At 42.2% G+C, this 24,563-nt stretch overlaps 1 long non-coding RNA gene across 2 annotated transcripts in view; it reads right to left on the bottom strand.

Moving 5' to 3' along the window:
• LOC118970236 (uncharacterized) overlaps nt 1–24,563 on the bottom strand; it is a 368,798-nt gene that overhangs the window by 85,188 nt on the left and 259,047 nt on the right. The window contains exon 4 of one of the 2 annotated variants that reach the window (XR_012131924.1): nt 2,129–2,205. This is a non-coding gene — a long non-coding RNA (uncharacterized lncRNA). Of the gene's footprint in view, nt 1–1,616; nt 2,206–24,563 lie in introns of those variants that run through there. The other variant, XR_012131923.1, reaches the window with a different exon arrangement.

Below are 24,563 nucleotides of genomic sequence, written 5' to 3' on the forward strand. Positions count from 1 at the left end.
GGGTTTCTCCACTTCTTCGCTGACCCTGGGCTGTGCGCTTCCGGGTCTCAGTCCTTGGGTCATTCTCCACTATCTGCTCTACCTCCGTATGTTGACTTTTTCAGGGTGAGGTTCCCAAGTTCTCTACTCTGCTCTGTCTGCACTCTTTCTTTAGGTAATTTCATGTAATATGATGGTTGTAGATACCTATGATCAGTGACTTCCAAATTTTATCTCAAGCACTGGTTTTTTCACCACATTCTATTCCTAGGTCCAGCTAACCTGTATGAGTTCTCTACTTAGATGGCATGCATTTCAAATTTAACATGTATTTAAAGAACTTTCTAAATGTTCTGAAGAGGTGTTGCTCTTATAGTGTCCCATGTCTTGGAAAATGGCAGGATCGTCTACCCAGCTGGTGAAGCTGGAGGCCTGGAGGTCAGCCTCAAGTCTCCTCTTGGCCTCATTCCCCTCGTGCCATCCAACAGCAAATATTCCACCACAAAATGATCCCTCATCTGTCTGCTTCTCTCCATCTCCACTACCACCAACCAAAATTTCTTACTTGGATTGTTGCAATGGCCCTCCTGACTGGTCTATTCCACTCCTCTCCTTTAAAAATCCACTCTTTGTAGCAGTGAAAGTTAATTTTAAAAATTCCGGCAGATCATGTTAATCTCCTACAAAGTCCCTACCAATGGCTTCACAACATATGTACAAGAAAATCTCCACTGCTCACCACATCTCCCTGCAGGACTGGGCCACGCCTACCTCTCCGTTTCCATCTCCTCCTATTCCCCCTCCCTCTTCCCCTCCCAGGGCTCCAGAGATGGCCCAGAACATGCTCCGCTTGCTCCTCTTAAGGCCTCCTGCATTTATTATTTCTCCACCTAGAATGCTCTGCCCTCAGTCCTCACATTTCCCGCTCCATTTTATCCCTCAGGTTTCACTTCAGAAATTCCTGATGACCCTTCCAGAGTATTTCATCCCAGTCACTGCCACTGTACCGTTTCCATTCCTCCCAGTAAGCACCGCTATCTGGGATCGTCATGATCCTGCATTGTCTTTCTAGTTGACAGTTTCTTTCTCTCTGAGCTAAAATGTCAGCTCCACGGACCCGGTCTTGCTCACTCCTGTGTCTCTGACACTTAGACCAGCGACTAAAAGGTACAGTGCTCAATATATACTTATTTGTTGAACAAATGGACTGTCTGTATGATACAGAATTACATTTGTTCTTTGCCATTTCATAGAGTTTTGGGGCTTCCTCAACACAATGAAAACTCTCTGAAGGTAAGGACTCTGGTAATTCCTCACTAGGATTATTATACATACCAATAAATGCCCATTAATAAACTGACATGTAAATAATGCCATCTTTTAGGATATTCTTCCTCAAGGAGTTATATTAGCTCTCATGATTATATTCAATGTAAGGCAAAATGAAAAGAAAAATAAAACTTTTTTTATAGGAAAGGTGATGCATACTTTCAAATATGCTGAAAACTGAACAAAAAGATTTATAGTAAAAGAAAGAAAAACAAGGGAATCCAGGAGAAAACTATACAAATAATGCACTAAACATATACAATGTGGTTATGAAGATCATGGAAAAAACCATGAAGTTATTAGCACTTTATTAATTAACTCATTCACTCATTCAGAAAATATACATAAGAGGTCCGACTACATGATGGGCTCTAGCTGTGGAACAGTGAACTAGAGACACAGTTCATGGGCTTGGAGGACGAGTGAATAGTGAAGGAGAGAGACAAGTCTTCGTGTAATTACAATATAGGGTAAACAGTACCAGGACGGACAATCACAGAGGCTGGAGAGACTCACAAGAAGCCTTACTCCAGATTTGAGGGTCTAAAGGAGCACCCCAAGAGGAGGCAGCCGGCCACACGGGGTCAATGTTGTGCTCTTCGTATTTTAATGCACTTACAAATCATCCCTAGGAAGCTGGTTAAAATGCAGGTTTCCAGACCCCTCCCCGGGACCCTGATACAAATAATCTATAAACTACACTTCAGGAAACTGTTCTTAGTGAGCTAAGGTTCTTTGGAGTTCAGCGCCGCTTCCGGGTTTGAGTCTCAGCCCTGCTCACGCACTCTGGCTCTGCGGTGGGTGTCTTTCCCCCTCTTACCTCAGCTGCCTCAGCCATAGACCAACACTCGGCCGACATCAGCAGGTATCACCATCATCGTCAACATCATCATCAACCTAAAAAAAGGAAAGGGAAATGTTACAAGCAGAAGAACAAGCTCTGGAAAAGCCAAAAGGCATGTGAGAAAATTTACGGTAACTACGCCTGGAATAACCAACATAAGAGAACAAGAATCCCAGTGATTGTGTATGGTTGTCACACAGTCTAGACCACTGGTCTAAATCTGGCCCACTGCCCCTTTTTGTAAATAAAGTTTAATTGTCACACAGCCTCGCCCATTCATTTACCTGGGGCTCACGGCTGCATTTGCACGGCAACGGCAACTGCAGTTGTACAACAGACAAGAGGAGCTGGGACAGAGACCAGAGGCAAAGCCTGAGATGATTGCTGTCCGGCCCTTCATAGAAAAAGTGTGCCAATCCCTCATCTACAGATAGGATGGTGTGATGGTCAGGGGCATGGGCTCTGGAGCCAGACTTCCTGGGTTTGAATCCCAGCTTTGGCGCTCGCTGTGCGACCTTGGGTAAGTGACTTAACTTCTTTGTGCCTCAATTTCTTCTTCTGAAAAACTGGGGTAATTAAGGCACCTTCCTCATGGAATTACAAGGATTTTCATTACTTAACCCATATAAAGTCCTTCGATGATTTTAGCCCTCTAGTCCTGTCATAGAATGGACGCTCCATAAATAATATGATCATTAATAAAGAGTAGATCCATATTTGCTGACTGAATTTGAACGGCTTATGAAAACAGGCTTGGAGGGTGTATCTCTGGATATGCACTGAAGCTGGGAGGATGAAGGCAGAGCAGCTCTGCTTTGCATAACGTGGCAGCATTACAACTTAAAACATCTCTGATTGAGCTCTTCTACATCTTTACTATTTCCTATGCATGCACAGAAAAGCAACCAGACTCTTCACAAGGGCCTGGCAACAAGAAAGCAATCTACCGCAACTATGACCGAATTCTGTATATGCAAAAACACCCTTTATTTTTTCTCACACATATACTGTTATTGCCCTGGCCAGGCCACCTCCCTGTCTGCTGTCCCAGCCATGATGGTGTTCTCTTAATAAACACTGCACACTCTTTTTCCTTTTTTGGTTCCTTCTCAGTCCTTTTTCTCCTCGTAAGAACCCATGTCCCAGCTTTGATGGTTCTCTTCGAAGGTACTGCAAACAGAGTTGTGGTATAAACGATGATGGTTAGTTACAAACACAACCTGGAAGGAGGAGGGGCGGACCTGAAACCTCGCTCTGTCCCTGATGTGCAAGTCGACTAACTTCTCTTAATCTCAGTTTAAATGCCAGTAAGATGGGAATGATGATAATCCTGCCTTCGCAGACTTGACATGGGGAATAAGTCACATAACGTATGGCTAGCACCTTGCACATGTACAGTTTCCCAGGAAGGGTTAGTAACAGTTATCCTTATTAATAGAATTCAATACTGAAGAAAATTTTGGCTGGTACTTTTGAGTAACACTGCAATGAAATGCCTCATTCCACATATTCAGCAAGTGAATATAGATTCTCCCCTCCTAGGAACACCATATCTTTTCCTCAAGAACATTTAGGCACTTTCTGACTGTTATTAAATTAAAATGTTTATCCCTCAGGAGACAAAACAATGAACTCCCACACCAATTCTATTTATGAAACAAAATGCTTTGGTTTTTCCCTGACTCCAATCCTCCTTTATGTACAATCTCTTTGAAATAGCAGGATGTTTAGAATGATTTTTACATGGTGTGTGTGGGTGTGCATGTGTATGTGTGTGCACACACAAGCACTTTATGTGTTTATTTCAGGGCTAAGTCGATATCTGCGACTTGTCTTGAGAACCATCCTTCATCTGCTCTCAAACAGGAGCCGAGACCACGGGGGATCCCGACAGCAAGAGGACTTCTGGGCCCTTATGGTGTGGGTGCCCACAGTGCTGTGTGGCTGAGGAGACGTGGGGCTCAACAGGAGGCAGACAGGACCCAGATTTTCAAAGACATTTGTTATCTTTCTTGGAGCAGACCAGACATAGGCAGATACGAGTGTTCTACGATTCTGATGGACACACACATTTCTTTGGGGTTCTGTCCACAGCTGTGTACACCCACCCCTGTCTATTGTATATGTTAAGCTGTCAGTCAAGAGGTAATCTCTCCTGGGAAGAACCAAGTATCTTTTCTTGTTTCTGATGATGTAGCCCACAGTTTACAGTATAGCTTAATAGAAAGACCATTGACTTGGAATCAGGAATCATGAACTTGATCCTATTTCTCCTTCCAAACTGACCTCAGAGGTTACCTCCTCTGGGAACACTCTTACACCTGACCTCACACCCAACCACCAACAGAAGGATGTCACCTTCCAGTATGATCACATATTGAGATGGACGTACTGCATTAAAGCTCTTACTGTCTCTGTGTTGTCTGTTTGTCCCTCTTTGGCAGAAGAGACTCTTTTATCTGTGAATCCCCGGTGTCCAGCTTAGCTCAGGGCTGTGGAAAGTACTGAAGTAAAACAGTGGTGAGTGATCGTGGCATGAAGGTCAGAGAAAGAAGAAAAGACAATGCAGAGCAGAGCTTGAGGCACGCTTCTACTAGTACTGTCTGGAAAGGGTGGCCAACTCATCTCGGTTTGCCTGGGATGGCCTCAGTTTTAGCAATGACAGTCCCAGTAAACGGGGATGGTTAGTCACCCTATTTCTAGATGAGGAATCTTGCATAAGTTGTCTAATCACTCCAAGTCACACTTTCTTCTCTTTTATCATGAGAATCAGGATCAGAATCCTCACCTGCAGAGCTGTCATTTGGTGCCACCTACACAAACGCAGAAGCTGTCTGTTGACTGCCCAGGCTTCCGTTCCCCCTTCTGGTAGCTGCTCCCCAGTTCTCCTTTAGGGGATCATTCCGTCCAGTCTCAGTCCAAGCGGTCGACTCCACCTTAACTCCACATGGACCCATGACCAAGGCCTGGCCGATCAGAGGGATCCATCCCCTTGGCCACCATAATTAGTCTGGAGATGGTCATGTGGCCCAAGCCTGGCCAAGGAGACACAGTTCTCAGACCTTTGCTGGAAATACAGAGGAAGATGTGTTCTTATGTCACCAGGGCTTTAGGCTGATAGACTATGAGTCTGATGTAGGAGACAGTGGTGTTGGGAGGGGGCCTGCTTCAGGGTCAGGCCAACCCAGGGAAGCCAAGCGGAGAGATGGAGACACGCCCTGCCAATGCCTTTGAGCCTCCAGACTCAGCCCTGCCAGACTGGCCCTAGATATCTTAGTAAAATAAATATCCTTTTGTGCTTTAGGTCATTTAACATTGAACCCAACTTGGAACCAAAGAGTCCTACCAGAGTAAATTCACATCAATACAGGATGTTAAAAATCAGATTTTACATATTTCACTTCTCAGTTTCTGAATCTGCCTTAAATCTCTAATGTTAAAAATCTCCTTTTTCTACCCATGAGTATATAATTTTGCATTTTATACTTAAGAGAGGGATGTAGTCTATCCAAACAGTGGATGGGGAAAGAGTAGTTCACCTCCCGCAACTGTCTAATCTGGTCCTGTTCCCAGCAAACACTTCCTGTAACTAGACCCCATACTTCTATCTACCATTTCACTCAAGTCTACCAACAACCCTAAGGGGAGGTGCTCACCGTCCACACTCAACAGATGCAACAACAGAGCCTTTCTAAGCTGAAGCAACCCGATCACCATCACAGACAGCAGCTTCAGAGCTGTCCATAGAGAGGAATTATAAAATAATAATGCAAATGTATTCTTTTATGAATGTGTTAGGCCAAGGCCAGTATGTCTGCTCTGTATCGGAAACAGTGATGACGTGCCGGAAATACCAAGGTGATCAAGATAGTCGCAGGGATTTGCATCCTGATGGGGTGACATGATGCACAAGAAACCACAGGAATATCACTGCTGGCCGCTCTGGGAGCCCGCAGGGAAGGGAACAGTGAGCGATGGGGAAGGGGAGACCATTTTACATGAGCTTGGGGGGACAGCCTCTCCCAGGAGGTGACCTCTGTGTGGAGACCTGAGTGAGGAAAGGAACAAGAACAAGGTAAGGGTAGTGGGAAGGGTCCCAGGCAGGCGGGCATGATGCCTCCTGCACAGGGACCCTGAGGATCAAATGAGGGCCTGTGTGGGAAAGCAGTTGGCAAGTTGTAAATGTTACATGATGCCAGGGACCCACCACTCTCCAGCTGGGGTGGCTCCTGGAATGAAGCCTTCCTACACCCCCATCCCCTTCTTGTGGCATTTTACTTCTGCAGGCCAGTTTCCTCATCTGTAAAGAAGGCGTGTGAAGCACCTCACATGGGGCCTGCATACAATGAGAACTCAATGAATAATTCTTCACCATTATACTGAGTTTGGGGAACGCATGAGGACTCCTGCGGGGAAATGTTCTTTTTTCTTTAACACCTATCCACATCTTCGATAGGTGTTCCCTTATGATTCTTTGGCTGCCCACAACAGAAATTCATTCTGGCTATGTAAAGGCAAAAGAGAGATCAGGAGACAGAATTTAATGGAAGAATATGTAATCATATGTAAAATGTAAACACCAAAGGAAAAACTGCGGAATCAGCTCTCAAAAAGCAGAGAACCCACAGCCACCCTGTTGACCGGCGGAGAAGAACCGGGTGGGCAGGACCAGGGTAAACCCCTTCTGGAGTCATTCTTTCCGAGATTCAAATTGCAAGAAAATGTAACCATTCCCTTAAGCTCGGATCGTGTGCATATCTGTTGGCCAACGGGTGGTGGGGAAGTTTGACTGACATCCCAAACGCAGAGCAGAAGCAGTTAAAATTCTGAGCAGGCAGAAAGGCATAATTATAATGGGCAGATTTGATGCCCAAATAAGGGGATGAAAACTTCTAGGGCCAAGGAAGGAAACTGTTTCAAATTGTAAATATGGTCCAGGGACAGAAAAATGGGAAAATAGAGTATAAACTGGCCATCAGCCCCCTCTATGCATGAGCAGGGGAGCACGGGCTGAGGTTTCCAGCCATCGAGTCGGAACCCCAGCTCCTCTGCTTGGTCTGTGTGAGTCTGTCCGTGTCATCGCTCCGCGTCCATCCCCAGGTCCTCATCCAGGAAACTGAACCTGTTTACAAAGCTGTTAGTAGAATTAAATGAGTGAATGCACGTGGAGTTCTGAAAATAGTGCCCAACATGTATTAAGCGATCAATGAATTTTTGTTATTCTTACAATAATTGACCGTACTCATTTCTACACAGTATGTAACAGATAAGACTGCTGGCGTTGTCAGATTCAGATGTGGTTCTGAAGGCTACTGATATTCATAGATTTGCAGATTTTTGAGGCACCACTTTGTGCCTTTGCTTTTGTGTGGTTTCCCTGCTCTCTGATCTTACGAGGTGATTGCATTTTTGTTTCTGTATCAAAAAAAAAAAAAAGACTGTAAGAAGAGTGAAATCCCTAGAAGACCTATGAGAAGTAGTCTGGAGTCAGGATGTCTTCAGGAAGCACATTGCTCTTGCTGGAAATACATCAAAGAGAAAGCCAGGAGCAGGAACAAACACTTCCAATTTCAAGAATCACTGTCAGGACTCTGCTTTAAAAAGATGATGCTATGGTACACTTAGGAATGGCATGTCCTAACACCAGAAATAGAAAGTGGAAGAAGGGAAAGCTAAGGGAGCAAAAAACCTCCCCTCCCGTCCAGTTTCTTGAGTTTCCACATCTTTAGTAGCAATGCTTACCTACACTGCAGCTTTTCAGAATTTCTTCTTAGCAGCCTTTCCAAACCAAAGCAAGTCTTGTGCTAATGTGACTTCATACTCGGAAGCGGAACAGTGGCTCAAGATGATTGTCAGGCTTCTAAGGCTGGAAATATATGTTCTTCCGCTTGGAATCCTTTTGTGGCACCAAATGTGAATTCCACACAGGACTTCCCCAGATCCGGTCAGGGAATGAACAAGCTCTGCAAAGCCGGATGTGCGCAGGGAATACAGAACCAGTCCCCATATTGTTGCAGCCCCTTCTTGCCCTCATCCCTCTTTGTCTGCGTTTCCTTGTAACATGCCAGTGGTCAAAGTGAATAATGATATATTTGTGTTGTTGTTTAAGAGAAGCCCTTGAAAGCCATTCTGAGACTGGGGTCCAGAAATCTAATCTTTGTTTGATTCTGTGTTTAGTGGGGATTCAAATCCCAACTTAATTTAATCTTTTGACTTATCCTGCAGGTACTGCCTGATTATATTCCGTTGCCACCCATAACAGGATTGCAGGGACAGAATCTTGCTATTAGCACCTTGAGAAACAAAAGCAGAACAGAAACTGTCGCTGGTATTAGTCAATGAAACCTGCTGTAAATGAATGACTACTTCCCCCAGCATTTTCCCCACTGCCTTATTTTAATAAGCTATTGCAAGGATACACAGAAAAAGTTGCAGAGTCCACGGATCCCCAGAAAACCTTGAATTTCAACTCAAATGCAGAACCTGAAATCCTCTGCCAAGAGATACGTTAAAACAACAACCCCTGCAATAGACAGGTCTGGAAATAATTTGTTAGTAATTTTGATGATCTATTTATGTGCTCATTCCTCTTAGGGTTGGATACTAGTTGGTAAATTTTAATCAACTTGGAAATAATATGTAGCCTGGTGAAATGGGAAAGATTTCCATCTCTGTAATTCGGCTGCCTGGGTTACAATCTTCTTGCTACACCAGCAACTTTGAATGAGTTCATAACCTCTTTATGGCTCAGTTTCCCCATCCATGAAATGGGGATAGTGATGCAACATATGTCATAGGATTTTTGAAGGATTAAATGAAATAATGCATGGAAAGTCCTTAGAAAATGTTAGCACATAGAAATTACATAATAAATAGTACCTGTTGCTACTACTCAGGAAAAAAAGAAAATACAGAAAAATAGAAGAAAGAAACAAATAGCCCTCCCCGTCGAAGAGCCACAATCTACCATTTTGTGTGCTCTTCCTTCGTTGAGATTCTCTAGCTTCATACACTGTGAGGAAGGTGGAGCATATTCTGTGGGATAAAAGTAGAGTCCAAAATTCAGTTGACAAGTAAATATAAAAAGGTGCTCAAACTCAAACTCAATAGTGATAATTAAAACAAAGGATACCAGATTTCCACCAAGCATATGAACAGAGCTGAAAACCACCTTCACAGCCTGAGTGACCAGGGGATGGTAAAACAGCCTGCGTACAGATTAGGGGTCTTCCTTGCAAGAACCAGCAGCCTGTTTAGGCGGATTTACTGAGAAACTGATTTGTTATAATGTTATTGGGTCACACAGCATTTCTGGGAAAGCTGGAGGATTAAATCCAGGGCTAGCAGCCATACACATGGCCTCAGGTGACATTCAAAACTGGTCTAGCAGGCGATGCTGCCCAACGGCCTGCCAATACCCAGTGACCTTGGCTGCTGCCTCTGCCCCCTGCCAGTGCTCCCCCAGGAACTTGATCTGCAGCTAGAACCCCACAGTCGCCAGAGAGATGTCCGTGCAGCCTCTTATTTCTTTGCTCCACCAGCTCCCATTCAAATATCAGGCAGGCCCGGGCATCTCGGTGGAAGAGCCTCGATGAATCTGGCCTTCGGGGCAACATGGAGAAGAGAGCATATGACTGTTTCAGTAGTTCCTGGGGGAGGCAGCCTGCATCAACACTAAGAGGACTTCCTTAAACACAGAAAAGGGTTTAGGGTGTATAGAAAAAAGAAGACCAAAGCATGTATGCACCACAGCACCACAGGTAATCTATCCGCTTACACTACCTGTGAGAAAATAAGTGGTTTATTCTTTATCTGAATGCAGTTTCACAATATGCTGCAAGAGGCTTAAGATCATTCACATCTTTTGACTTTATAATAATCCCACTTCTGGTAAATCATCCAAAGTTAGTTATCAGAGAAGCAAATACTTACGTACAAGTATATTGACCAAAACTTTATATATTGATCCAAAAGAGCTGACAATACTCTAACTTTGTTAACAATAAAAGGATGATTTCAGCAATGTTAGGTCTATTATTTCAAGCATTATTTGACTTACATTGTTAAGGAAAAAAGTGGGAACTGTGAAAACTCACACTTATAATGTGATTGTGAGCTAGATGCTGTTTTAAGAGCTTTACATGAACTGTCGCACTGAACGACAATTCTATGAGCCACAGAAGTCAAGTGCTATTTTCAAAGGAAGTGTAAGTAAATTGCCTCAAGGAAAGAGAAAGAGGAGAAAGAAGAGGAGTTCTAGAGGAGTCTGACAGCCTAGACTCTTTCAAGGTGGCGGGTACCTCTCTCCTGTGTCTGAGAATCTGCGCGAAGTACATCTTTGTTTCCCGCAGCCGAAAGGAGGATGGGAGCACCTGTGGCAGAGCAGCCCCGACACCTCCCATCTCCCTCCCGGAGCTGGACGCTCTTATTTCTCATATGCTAAACACATAATGTTTATTTTAATCTTAAGCCCTACTCCACATTCCACACCCTCTAAAAAGATTCACTATTGTTTGCTTTTTTGAAGAAGCAAACTTTAATTTTAGAAGAGTTTTAGATTTGCAGAAATATATATGGCAAAGACAGGGTAGAGAGTTTCCACGTTCTCTGCACCCAGTTTAACATCTTACATTTGATGGTGCATTTGCCATAATTAATGAATGAATAGTAATACATTATTATTAACTGGAGTCCATACTTTATTCCATTCCCCTAGTTTTTGATCCAATGTCTTGTTCCCATCCAAGATTCCACATGACATTCAGTCCTCGTGCCTCCTCAGGCCCCTTTTGGCTGTGACAATTACCCAGACCTCCCTTGCTTTTCATGATCTTGACAACTTTGAGGAATACTGGTCAGGTATTTTGTAGAATGTCCCCCAAATGGGCTTTGTCTGATGGTCTCCTCATGATCAGACCAGGATTATGAATTTTGGAGAGGAAGATCATGGAGGTAAAGTGCCATTTTCATCCCACCATATCAGTGGTCCATAATATCAACACAACTTATCACTGTTATTATTAACCTAAATCACTGGCTCGGGCAGTGTTGGTCAGGCATTTCCATGATAAAGGTACTCTTTTTCCCCCTCTTCCATGCTGTACTTGGTGCAGAAGCTATGCCTAAGGAGTCGGGACCTGAAAAGCACAACATCTATGTAAATTATTTGGAATTCTTCCACATGGAGATTTGCTTCTTCTCCCCAATGCATTTGTTTACTCAATCATTTACAGTAGTAGGGACTCACGGATATTTATTTTATACTTTCGGCCAATACTACTTTGTGTATTTGTTTCACTCATATTGTTGGCTTTTGAACACCAATAGCGGAAGTGAATAAAACAATTGTCCAACTGAGTGACCTGAAGAGAGTTAAGAGTCAATGCCCAGCAAATATTTATTGGCACATACAGTGCACCACATCAAGGTGGCTTTCTTTAGCAGATAAAAATGCAATTGGCCACCAACCCTTTGGGTTTCTTATTCTTTGTCCAAGTTCAAGTCTTTGATATCATCATAGAGCCAGCCTGCACAATGGTTGGATTCCACGATCCTTCCTGGAAAGACACACATCCATTCACTTATTTGTTAATAAGATCACAAGTTCTCCTAGTCTGCTGTCCGAGTCCTGCAGCTGCCTTTCTCAGTCCTTACCACGTCCACTTATCTTTCACATACTCCTTAAGTGTCTTCCCTGTCAGCGTGGACTTTGTTCATGTGAATGACACATACTAGAAAGAAGATTCTAATGCATGGACTCATTCACATTTCTTCTCCCTCATTTCCAAACTTAGATGACTGTTTCTGCCACTACACTCTTTAATTCTGCTCCTGTCATCCAAAGCCAGTTTCTGTGCCTTCATTCTTCCTATTGCCCCAGAGACTAAGTCCACTGATTGCCCCATTTCTCTTCTTGTCTTTTTAGTCTGCTGCCATTCTCAACCTATAAACGCATTGACCTTCATCATTGTTATCCATACTAGCAGTTTTTGAATACTTGACTATGTGTCAGATACTGTAATGAGCATTTATTTCATAGGTGTTTCATTTAATGCTAACTTCAACTGTATAATGTAGCTACTATCATTAGCCCCATTTTTACCCAACAGGAAATGGGCTCTATGAAATCAGGGAAATTGACCAAGATCTTGCTGCTATAAAGCGGCAAAGTCAGGATGGATGTTGTAGCCAGGTTCTGCAGAAAACCTCTGATCTCCCCACTGACTTGAAGACTGTTTTCTCTGCTTCCTGTTCACCTTGTTCTGAGCAAAATATGAAACACACTTCATTTCATTTCCCCCTCCACCACACATGCCACAAACATACTGATTCATGCCTCTCCTTTGAAAGTCGATGTTGACGTAAAATTAAAAATAACCGTATTAAATCTTCAATCCCCTCCAGAGGGGATGGTCATGGGGCCATCAAAAACAAAAAACAAACCTTACAAACAAATAGTGGATTATCCAAAGTCACTGGGCAGTAAAATTTAAGCCAAGCGAGCTGGGAGAAAACATACACGTAACACAACGCATAATGGCAAATATCTCAACAAATGATATCCTCGGGGGTGAAGAAGGTCATAGGAGGGAAGAAATGTAATCCTGGGTCCCCAGTATGAATGCAAAATTAAGTAAAAGGGCTTTGACTCTGGCCTCAAGTGCTTTTGATTTCTTTTCTTTCTTTCTTTTTTTAATGGACAATAGAAGCCTTCTAACCAGCAAGGTAAATAGCTCATGGGTTATTTATTTTATCTCTATTCCTGGTTAAATTGAGTTCAGAATAATTAGATAACCCTAGAAAAGCTGTGACTGATACTGCTAATTCCACCTAATGATTTTCCCATGTAGTTGCCCAGTGAAAGGGGTTATCTGTTACAACAAGCTTTAAACTGTTAATAGAGTGAAATTACAGCTTCAGCAGCTAACCCCAGGTAAAGTGGTTCTGGTCGGGCAGTAAGACTTGGGGTTGGGGGCCAAGTTGCTCGCTTTCCCCAAATGACCTTTCTCTCTCACTCATGGCTGACAGTTCTATACCAGATGTAACAGTTAACTTGCTCTAGACACCTTACACTATTTGTGGCCTTAATTGAGGGACCTAAACAAACAAATTAATCACCCTGGCCCATAAAAATTACAGAATTCATATGGTAGCATTCTTCATTCCCTCCAATTTGTTTTCCTGAAATCCCCGCAGCGATTTATTTGCTGAATATGCGAGTTTTTTCCCCCTTATGAAAATTACAAATTGTTGTCAAGGTTAACGAGTTAATATTCTCATTCAATATTTATTTTATGGGGAGATGGCGGAAGCATGACTGTTCCTGTACTTCTTTCCACTGCAAAGTCTGGTTTCTTAATCAAAATGACAAGGACACTGTCCTTTGTATGATACTTGGAATCATCGAGACTAAAAAATGAGCTTTATTAATCAACAGACCCTGATTAATTATTATAAAGTGCAGCGCCTACATTTCTGTACATTTTAATAATTCCTGCAGAGGCTAACAATGTCCCTGGGGATTTAGATTCTTTGGAGTTTGAATTTTTCTAAGCAGTGTCACAATAAATAGTCAAGAGGAGCAGGGTTCTTGCTCTAAACCACTTCACTCAAACCAGCAAACCAGAGGAAACTTTCATTTTTTCTATTTCCCATCTATAATTCATCATTTGCATACAAAGTAAGGAGCCGAGAATCAGTGGTTTCATCAGTTTTCAAAATACCAGGGGACAATGAGGGTGATTTATCACAGGCCATATGATCCAGTTCACTTAATCAGAATATTTCCGTGCAAAAGAGACTGACATAATTTCTTGATCAAAGTGACCACACAAAAGATCAACAGGAGAAAGGTCAGGGGTCTGAGACCCTCTTGCAAGCCACAACCCCCTCACCTCAGTCATGGCCAGCCCCAGTCCCTATCAGCAGTGGGCCGTGACCGTTCTGAAGTCTGCAGGTATGCAAGCATTTTTAAAGTTTCTGAACCACCCCTTTAATAAGTCACCTTAAAAACTGCCTAGAGCCATGAAGATATTCTCTATCTTGACTGGAGTTACATAAGGCTATATGTTAGGTAAAGTTCATAGGATTGTACCCTTAAAATCTGTGCACTTCACTGTGTATCAATTTGACCTCAATGTATTTTGAAAAAGGATCTTATAGGAGATAAGAGAATTAAAACAGCAATGCATATATGTCTATAATGAAATATTAGTAAAATATATGTCTATCTAAAACACATATATGTGTATGTGTATACACAGGTATATATATTTATGTATGCATGTGTGTACATGCACATATATACATATACACACACACATGATGCCTCTGAGCAGCCATACGCTCCTGCTGCTTGTTCTCAAGATGGCTCTGAAGTACACATGGATGTAAACTTGCTAAAACGAGGAGCAAGAGCTTCCAGCTCTTAGGATCTCTCAAGGCTTGAATGAGTCTATGCATGAGAGCTATGCAAGGTGGCAGAGCTCCACAGGGCTGGCAGATCTCTATCGCCCCTGACTTTGATGCCCTAGGATAGGGATTCTCTTCTACACTGAATGACGAGGAGGCAGCTTCAAGGGGAGAGATCAGTAGGCTTCTGTAAGAACGTCTTACTCCAGCAGTTACCAACCATGCTATTGCTACACATTGGCACGTGATGGGCTGTCACCAAGTGGGGTGTAAGCTAATCATTGCTAATAATAAGGTACTGAAATTGTTAATGATCTAAAATATAATAATAATGAATTAGAATAGATGTTAGTATTCTATATACATAATTAGAATATGCAAATGTCTGCCCACATATGACCTGGACCGCCACATTCATTGGTGGGATTATGGGGTTCTTTGTCTTTATTGCCTAAACTTATGTTGAAGGAAAAGTGTGTCTTTGGGTAGGATCCAGGTAGATGGGCCTGAGGCAATTGTATGGGTTTTCCTTCAAACAAGAAAGGTTTAGAAGCAGTGGAATGTTCCATATGCAACCCAGGGTAGATTTGGTACCAAGTGGGAGAATAAAAGCCATCCTGTGGTCAGAGCAGAAAGAGCAGGCAGCTATAATCTGCATGACTGACAGCCTAAGACTAAATGACAGCAAGGAAGAGTCCATGCATGCCACATGAAAAGAAGATGAGACTAAAAACCAGATCCCAGACCCTATGCTACATGCACTTCTGCATCCTGTGCAACCTCCTTGAACTTAAAAACAACTCTGAGGAAGAGAGAAGGATCCTCAATTAAAACATTTTATTTCTATCATGTGACATACGTGGGACTTGCCTCAGTTGTGAATTAGGTCCAAAAGTATATAATAGAAAATCCAGTAAAAGTGCCTTAATGAGACAGAGAAGTAGTTCTCTATCATTTAAGCAAGACCCATTGGTAGGCATTCCACGGCTGGTATGGTGGCTCCAACGTATCACCAAAAGCTCAGCTCCTTTATTTCTGTTCTTCCATCTTTAGCATGAGGCTTCCAACTTCAAGCTCTCTCTGGGAGTACCACATGGCTGCTAGAGCTCCTGCAATTGCATCAACATTCCAGGAAAAAAGAAGGGGAGGAAGCAAGAGGCAGGCTAAGAACAGCTAGATGTCCCATTTTTAACTCCCCATACTGACGGGCACTTTCATCTCATTGCCCAGGATGTGTTACATAGCCACTGCTGCCTTCAGGGGTGGCTGTGAAATGTTGCCTTTTAGCTGGGCTCACATTATCCTGAGTAAAACTGGATATTTGTCACAGAAGAAGAAAGGGGAGAATAGATATTAGGAAAGTAACCAGCAGTCTCCACCACAAGTCTCAAAAAAGAAATTAAGTTGACTTAGAGAACATCAAAGATGTTCTGTTTCCTCATACGAATTTGAGTTTGTGACCTGCACCAACTCCATCTTGTATAATGTTTCCTTGAGTAGGAGAGAGAAGGATGCACTCAAAGACAGAGCTCATGGATTTGGAAATAGCTAACAAGACTCTCATCTCCAGGTGGAGACCAAGTGAGCAACCATTAAAATGAACCATTTGTCGTAGTAGCAGTTATGAATTATATTCAAGCTTAGTTTCTCAGCAAATTCTTCTTAGATTTCATCAAAGTCTAAACGCACCTCTGGAGGTTCTATAGGTGACTCCATTACCCAAACTGGATGTCACCATGGAAAAAAATTGATCAAGAACACCTGGCCTATATGATTCAAAGAAATGTAAGAGGGAGAAATGTCATTCAACCCTGCAATGTTTCTGGAAGGCAGTCCCCTTTGCCTTCTCAAGTCATCTGCAGTAGAATCCTTATAAAACATACACCAGATTTTTTCATGGGGCTCAAGCATTGTGAGGTCAGGACACATGCAGGTGCCCAGGTCAGAGTTTTGTGGCTTTTCCTGCACACTTTTTAGATAGAAGTTTGGTCGGTACATCTCAGGGCTCTGGAATTCTGGGCCTCCTCACCACACTTGCATTTTACCCTGTAGTACTGCAAGTTCAGATCAGAAATAATAAGTAAATGAGATTATGATGTTAGCTTTCTCCAGAGATACCAGCAGTCCAGGTCGTAAAACTACCATATGGCAGATTTGGCAGCCTTTGCTGAGTGCCATGGATTAATTATCACATAGACAGACTCCGCTCCCCATTTGCAAGTGCCTCAGGCCCCCTGTGGCAGGGATTGGCAACCCGGTGAAGGCGAGAGCTTGTATTATGTTTGGCAGGAACACGATGTGACCTTACTGTGGCCAGTACTGTCATCTCTTAACATTTTGATCGTGATTAAGTTTATCATTTCAAATAAACACAAAATGTCAGGTCTCTGGGTCTACTTAACATGGAGAGCCAAAATAGACCCCTCTTTGATTTAAAAGGGTCCAGGCCAAGAGAACGATCTGATTAGCTCTTCCATCTGACTTTTATTAGGGCTATTGGATAATATAGTGAGGGCAAGATCCTTGTTCCAATTGGCCGGCTGCCACAAACCAAAGCCCCACAGGGTATCTGCCATATTTCCCTTGATATGTCCAGGTTAGTAACTCAAAGCAGGGTTACTGGGCAGATCCTCCCAGTGTTTTGCCTTTCAGCCTGGCACCTACTAGCCCAGAATCAATTCTGTTCACATTTATCCTGATCCTCCATCAGATAAGATGCCTCCACCTCCTGGACTTCTTCTGTTCTGATTCTCACCTACCAGGACAGATGAGAGTGCTTATCAACCTCTCCCCATCTGGCGCTGCAGTCAGTATCCCATTCTCTCAACAGAAGCCTTGCCACCATTTGACAATGGATATGGAGCACTGGTTGGTTTACTTCCTAAGCATATTCTCACTGAACTGGAAACCACCAAGTGGAAGGGGTGAGGGAGCCACACTCTGTGTCAGCTTGGCTCTCAGCAGATGTTGCTGTAAACGAGATGCAACCAGTTGAGATTTGCATTAAAGGTGCTGGAGATGTCTAACAGCTCTGCCTTCAGCCTGGTCTCTGGTTTCTTTGATGACGACATCACGCATGACTGTACGAGTCAGTATCACGTAACCGCAGACTCCAGGCAGCCATACTTTTCAATCTGGGGCAGAAGTCAAAGTCACAGCCTCCTCTGAGCTCATTCATTCATTTATTCAATAAACATTAAAATCACTGCTCTGGCCTCATCAACTGTCATGCAGGATCCTTCTCTGTCTCTTGCAGCCAAATGGGCCTTCTCTTAGTGCTTTGAAAAGCTCAGGTCCTTTCTCCCTCAGAGACTTCTGCCATGCTTCCTAATTTAATGTTCTTCTCCACTCTATTTGACCATCACTTGCCTACTTAACGTTTTACTCATCTTTCACATGTCTACTCAAGCGTCCCTTCCTTGAGTAAGCCCCACAGTAAGTCTTAACAACTGGAAGGAGAAGCAAATAATAAAGGGCAGCGAACACAATTATAGTTAAAAATTAACTGTGTGACCACTTGTAAATGCCTACCTTCCCTAATAGCATGTAAGCCCCATGAAAGTCGGGACTATTTCGACTAATCCTGATCCTCAATGCCTACCGAGTCCAGAGTCTTAGACAAAGTGGTGTTCAGTACGTATTCATTTATTGATAAATTGAACATTTATATGTGTCGCCAAGCAGTTGCTCCTGAGCTAATGAAAGTAGTAGTCCCAAAGGAGCTCCCGGGTGAGGGGTGAAGGATGAGCAAAGGGTGGTACTGCGTCGTGGAAAGCATTATGATATATTGCAGGGCCTGTGATGGGTATTATGTTGATATTAAAATATGGGGTTTTCAGTACCTCTTACCACATTTCTGTAACCCCCACCAACACCTTCAAGGGGAAGGCAGATACAGACTAGATTTTTTTTAAGCCAATTTATAATCTATTGAACTTGTAAACCAAATAACATTATGAAAGCCAAAGTGATTTTGATTTTTAAGAACCTGGCTGTGTTCACAGGGAAAAAAACAATAAGGTTTCATCAGAATTCCAAATATCAATGTTATTGCTTAAAAGACTAGGTAAACATCATGTTTCAAAAATAAACCAAAAAATAGGGGCAGCCATATGATGGTGCAGTAGTCTTACTCCCACCTGGTAAGAATACTTTTATTTTATTCCACTGGGTGGGAGAAGAGTTTGGGACAACACGGAAGCCATTGGTGGGTATCCAAGAAGCTCCTGCCTTTCTTGTCTCATGAAGAACCACCTTTGGTGGGAGAAACTGGTGTGAGACAAACACCCAGGTAGGTTTGGGGAACTCCTAGGTCAAGAGGACTTGTCACTCGTTTCTTCTGGCATAGCCCAGTCAACCCATCAGCCTCTTAGAAGCTCCCCCGACGTCAGCACAGTTCTTCAGCAACATGGCACCAGAAAAACACAGTCTCCAAGCAGTCTATTAGCAAGGGCTGAGGACGTTTCTGCACGTGGAATTCTCAGGACATGTCACGGAGCACTGACTGTGTCAGGATGGTGAAGAAACCAGCCACACATTCTGAGCTCCCAAGGAGCAGAGCTTATGTGCTAAAATACAGATGATGAATGAAGAATGCAGGCATGCTAGACATGAGAAGGAAATTCCAGAACATGATTCCCAACCACCACAGAGAATAACCTATTTGTATAGAGGCCAGTGGGGCCAGAAGATGGTGATCAGAGTAGCCCTAGAAGTTTCTCCCCTAATGCAGATGACTTTCTCATCATCTTGTAATGCTCCAAAAATGAGAAAATCAAGGGCAAAGAGGGGCAAAGAGGTGAGGTACAGAATCTTGGCTGTTATTGAGATTTAATTTGGTAGTGACAGAGGTGCTGAGATTAAAGTTTTCAGCCATTAGTGGAAATAAGGGTCCTCGAGTTAAAATTTTATTTTAGTTATAGAAAACAAACCTACATTTCTGCAGCCCAAACTTTCAGCATTTCAACCTATTGCAGTGCAAGTTGCAGTGAGAGCTAAAGAAAGGAATTACTAGATCTGTCTATGGGTGAACAGAAAGACAAAATTTGAGTTGGGTCATGAAACAAGAAAGAGTGTGTGAAGGTGGTGGGACAGTGAATTCCAGGTAGGGAACAGCAGGTGTTGAGGAAAAGAGGAGCAGAAAGGCATGGACCTATCAGCAAAAAGAAAGGAGATCAGAGTAGTTGGAACAGAAGGCTTTCCAAAGGAGTGAGGCTAGAAGATGAGGGTGAGGCTAAGCTAAGGAAAATAGATGCCACCCTGCACCCTCTGGAAGTGGGTTTGAAAGATAAAGAATGACGTTGTCAGAGTCTTCTACAATGGAAGGGAAACCCAAGCAACTTCTTTTAAGATAGTTTGGTTTTATCTCTCAAAGCTTTAAATGCACATGACCTTGACTAAGGAATTCTGTCTCTAGGAATCTGAATCAGAAAGGTTTGTCTGCCCGTATACACAAAGCTGGGTGTACCTAAAGCTTATTACTGCAACAGTGTTTAAAATAGGAAAAAAAAGTTAAGAGTCTAAATGTTTATTTTAGGGAACTGATATAGTAGATGACGAGATATACAAAAGTTAAAAGGAGTAAAATTCATCACTATTCCCCAAGATTGGGAGATCTCCAAGATATAATTAAATTCCAGTTTCTCTCCTTTAATAACTTACGTCCTTGAACAATTTATTTAACCTCTCTGTGCCTCTGCTTCCATATGTGTAAAACAGAGAGGAGTATGAGCATCTCATAGAGTTGTCATGAGAACGAAATGAGGTAATACATATAAAGAGCTTACCTCAATGTCTAACACATGTTAGACAATATTTATGCATTATTGTCATTATGTATTAAAATAGAAAAATAACTTACAGCACAATTTACACAGTGTCATCCCATTTGGGTTAAAAAACTGACATGATATTGGAGTGACTTAAATATTTATAAAACCTTTCTGAAAAAAGACACATGGAACTGTTGGCAGGTAGGAGTTGGAATAAAGGCTAAAGACTGGCAGGTAACAGGTCATTGTATCATTTTATTCCCTTCTACACTGTTTTTAATTAAGACAAATAATGTGGTTGCATTATTTGTAAAATGCCCCCAAAACAACAAAAATGTAATGATAATGCTCAAAATATGTATTTACAAAACATAGATTACCTGAGGTCGATCTACACAAGATGATTTCAACAAACGAAATAATTGACAGAAAACTAGCACACAAGAAATGTGCAGGTCATTATGATGCTGAAACAGGCTCCAAAATAGTCTGACTCAAAGAAAATGCCCACAGGCTCATTCAGATTGGCACTCTGAAGGTGGGAAAAGTCTTCCCATTTTTATTAATGTTGTCCTTAAATACCATTAATTATAATGAAATACTATTGCCAATATTAAGAATTATTATTAAATATTCTATTATTATTACTATTTTCTTACTCCATAACTTATTAGCATAGTGACCTTGGCAGATTTTATAACTTCTTTGGACTCTTTTTCTTCACCTTAGTATAGTACTAGTCCTTTCCTCTGGGTAGCAGTGAGGATTAAATGAGATAATACATGTAAAGTACTTTGTATAATATAATGTCTAGCATAATAAGGGCTCAAGAGTGCATAGTAACAATAATACTGTTCTCATCATCCTCTTCTTTTAATTTCCACAGGGTGGATATGACCTGAGGGTCACTTTCCCCTACTGAGGCCAGTCTCCTGAATACCACGCGAAGGAAGAGCTGATTCAAAGACAAACATCTGAGAAATTCAAGATCTTTCTTAGAAACACCATCCTCTACATCTATAGATTAGCCCTCCTGGGTAGTGGGCAGTGGAGATACCTGATTTAAGAAAGATTAGTCAATACAAAATTGACCTACTATGTTCCAGGCATTTTGAAGCTCAGGAACCCTGGCAAATGAATATACTTGGATAAAAGGCATTTCCAGCTCCCAACAGAAACCAAACCAAACCAAACAACAATTGCTTTCACTGCTCAAAAGAAAATGCCCCATGTTCCTGTCTTCTCATGAGATGATATCACCAAGAAACCATCATTCAATGTCAATTTATGAGAATCAGCAATGCAAAGTAGTTAAATTAAGTCATGGTAGGGATTTAAGACAGGGATATAATTAACACTGATGGGTGCTTGGATTTTTTAAAACCAACATCAGGAAAACCACACAAAACTACAGTGTAATGTAGAACATTCTCCTGTGCTGGCAGGGAAGTGGACTGTGCGACCCACAGGGTCTCTGTTCCAACTCTAATTGCTATTATTCTCTGGGATGTGATATCTTAATCAGAAACAATAGCTTGTCTAATTGACTAAGGTTTGGGGGGAGGCCTGCTACCTCTCACAGATCTGAACAGCAAGCACAGTAAATGAGTAATGCAGGGAAATTAAGAAAGGACAATTCAGACAGTTAGAGCAATTAGATCGTGAAGAGTCATACAAGCAGAGACCCAAAAGCGTCTTCGCTTTAAGTATTTAAAACTGGAAAGGTGACATACAGAACATTCTCTGTGGAATTATCTTTTACTGGCAAGATTGGATGGTCAATTTTTTTTTCAAAAATAATATTGAGTAATTGCTCACATTCATAAGGTTTTTTTCACTCAAGGAGCTTAAAGAATTTTCACATATATTATGTCCACATCGCTGGTTGCCATCACAAAATAGTTCATTACAATCCCAAGTTAGGAGATGTGGAAATTAAGACAAAAGTGATGTATTGTCTCCTATATGCCAGATATATTACCATATGTAAGACAAAATATAATCTAGTAAGGATCCTATATGAGAAATAATCCTGGTACAAAACATTAGTGCTCCCCAATATATATTAGGAATATTCTACATAAACAATATGGCATAGCTATGTTTATTCAAATCTTTGCTGGCATGTACCTGGAGAAGAAAGGAAGAATCTTTTCTCTGAAAGTCATTTTGTTAGAAAGTATTTGCTTATGCAGACTGAATATGCATTTTCTGTAAGTCTGAGTGCAAAGTTAGAACACAGTTTAAAAGCAAGGGGTACTGCACTGAGAACCAAGGGGCCTGCCACCCCCTAGCGAGGCATGTAATTTTTTGGACAGGCCACTCAGTGTGTCTGGAGTGACATTTTCTTAACATTTCCACTGCCAAAGACAAGTTTCTCCTGTCCCCCTTCCTCTGCCATCCCAAGAAATCTGTGCAGATCTGTCATACTGCATTTACAACATAATGGACCTATTGCCCCCCCTCGCCTTGTGTTTTTTCATTATTGCTATTTGTTCATCACCTGCCAGTCAGAACTTCTTTATTGTAATAACCATTATTATTATACTCAAGTGAACCAACAAGTTGATTTGTTGCCTTACTCGGGGTAAATTTCCCCCTAGCATTCTAGAACATCAAAATCAGTCCATGTATCTCCATTCCTCCTTATAAGGACCTTTACAGGTCCGGAAGCCTTAAGTCTGGAGCCACTGACCTAGGTGGCTCTAACTTCAATGAATGAAGAAGGGTAAGTAAAAGCAGGTGGGCCCTGGAGTAAAAGCACCTTGGTCCTTTAGGATGAGAGGTACTAGGTCCCCCACAGTTGTCATGGGGGGACAGGGTGCCCAGGCCTAGAATTGAAAGATCTTTCAACTGGATGAAAAGAACTGGAAATCCCAGTTTCTATGTGAAATCTCACGATGTCTCAATGTTGGTCACCCCTGTATTCACCAAGTCAAAGATGCTGTTACTTAAGAGGCATCTTGATTTCTGAGAAATTAAAATGTAAGGAAAAGTACTTTCTGGAATCAGTCTAGTTGGGTTTTTTTTCTTTTAAAAATATTTTGTTTTATACTTTTCTCATTAAAATTACACTTGATAAAATTTTAGTTTATTTGCAAAAGGACCCTGAGACTGTGACCTGTGGACCACCGGTTCTTTTCACTTCTATCTCATCCATATGTCCTCCAATGTTCCCTCTTGCCCTGATATTTCATTACTCAGTCAACAACATTGAGATGATAATGAACAGAAACTTTAAAAAATATAATACTCCCTAGGAAAACCAGTATGTGAAAAAGACTGAGAACTTTGTAAGTCCTAGACAGACATACCAAACACATCCCAATTTAAATAATCATACAGACCTAAAGAGTTGCTCACAGCTTGATTCACTGACATTCTACTATGGTGCACATAAAATTGGTTTAGGACTTTTCTATTGTGATTGAGCTGAGTTTTGTATTTTGAGATTTGTAATTTCAGGGCTCAAACATTTTCGTAGAGCTTCACAAAGCTCCCAGCACCCAGTCCCTCAGCTTATGCCACCTCATAGATGAAATGGGCCTGTGCAAAGCGCTGATCCATTTTTGTCCTTCAAGTGAGGACCTACTAGGGGCCAGGTAAGAGTACATGTTATGTCATTCCATCCTCACGTGACATGCTGAGGAGGGTATTATGCAGCTGTAGCTTATTAAGAAGGAAACTGAGCCTCAAAAGAAGTTAAAAGACTTGCTCAGAGTCACAACTAATTATGTTGGTCCCTTCCTGGCTCCCTCCCCACGGGAACCCTACTCTCTGTGTCCTGGGAGGCTAAGCAGTACACACTACTCCGAAGGTTCTTCCTGAAGGTTCCGGTCGGGTTTGGCCAACGGGGAACTCCACCAGGCAGTCAGAGGGAAGAGCAATCTCAGTATGCTTTCCCTTCAGTCACAGGCAGTTGTCACCACAAGGTGATGAGACCCACTTGCGATAAGGTGGCCCCGTCTCCTGAGTCTAGCCACCTCCTCTTCCTCTCATCTCTTCAGGCACAGGGGTAGGAAAAGAGCCCTGTGGGGAGTAGCCCTCAGGTACCCCACTATTCCTGGCAGTTTCCCTACACCCTGCCCCAGCTTTGTAAATAGTCCCTTTACTTTAATCTCTTCTTTAAAAAATATGCATATTGAGGGTTCCAAGCCCAAACAGCCTCAGAAACCAATGAGAGATTCAAACCTTAGTCCCAACAACTCAGAATCAAAAATATTTTTCAT

This window comes from Manis javanica, chromosome 5 (assembly GCF_040802235.1).
Source record: "Manis javanica isolate MJ-LG chromosome 5, MJ_LKY, whole genome shotgun sequence".
Taxonomy (NCBI): Eukaryota; Metazoa; Chordata; class Mammalia; order Pholidota; family Manidae; genus Manis; species Manis javanica.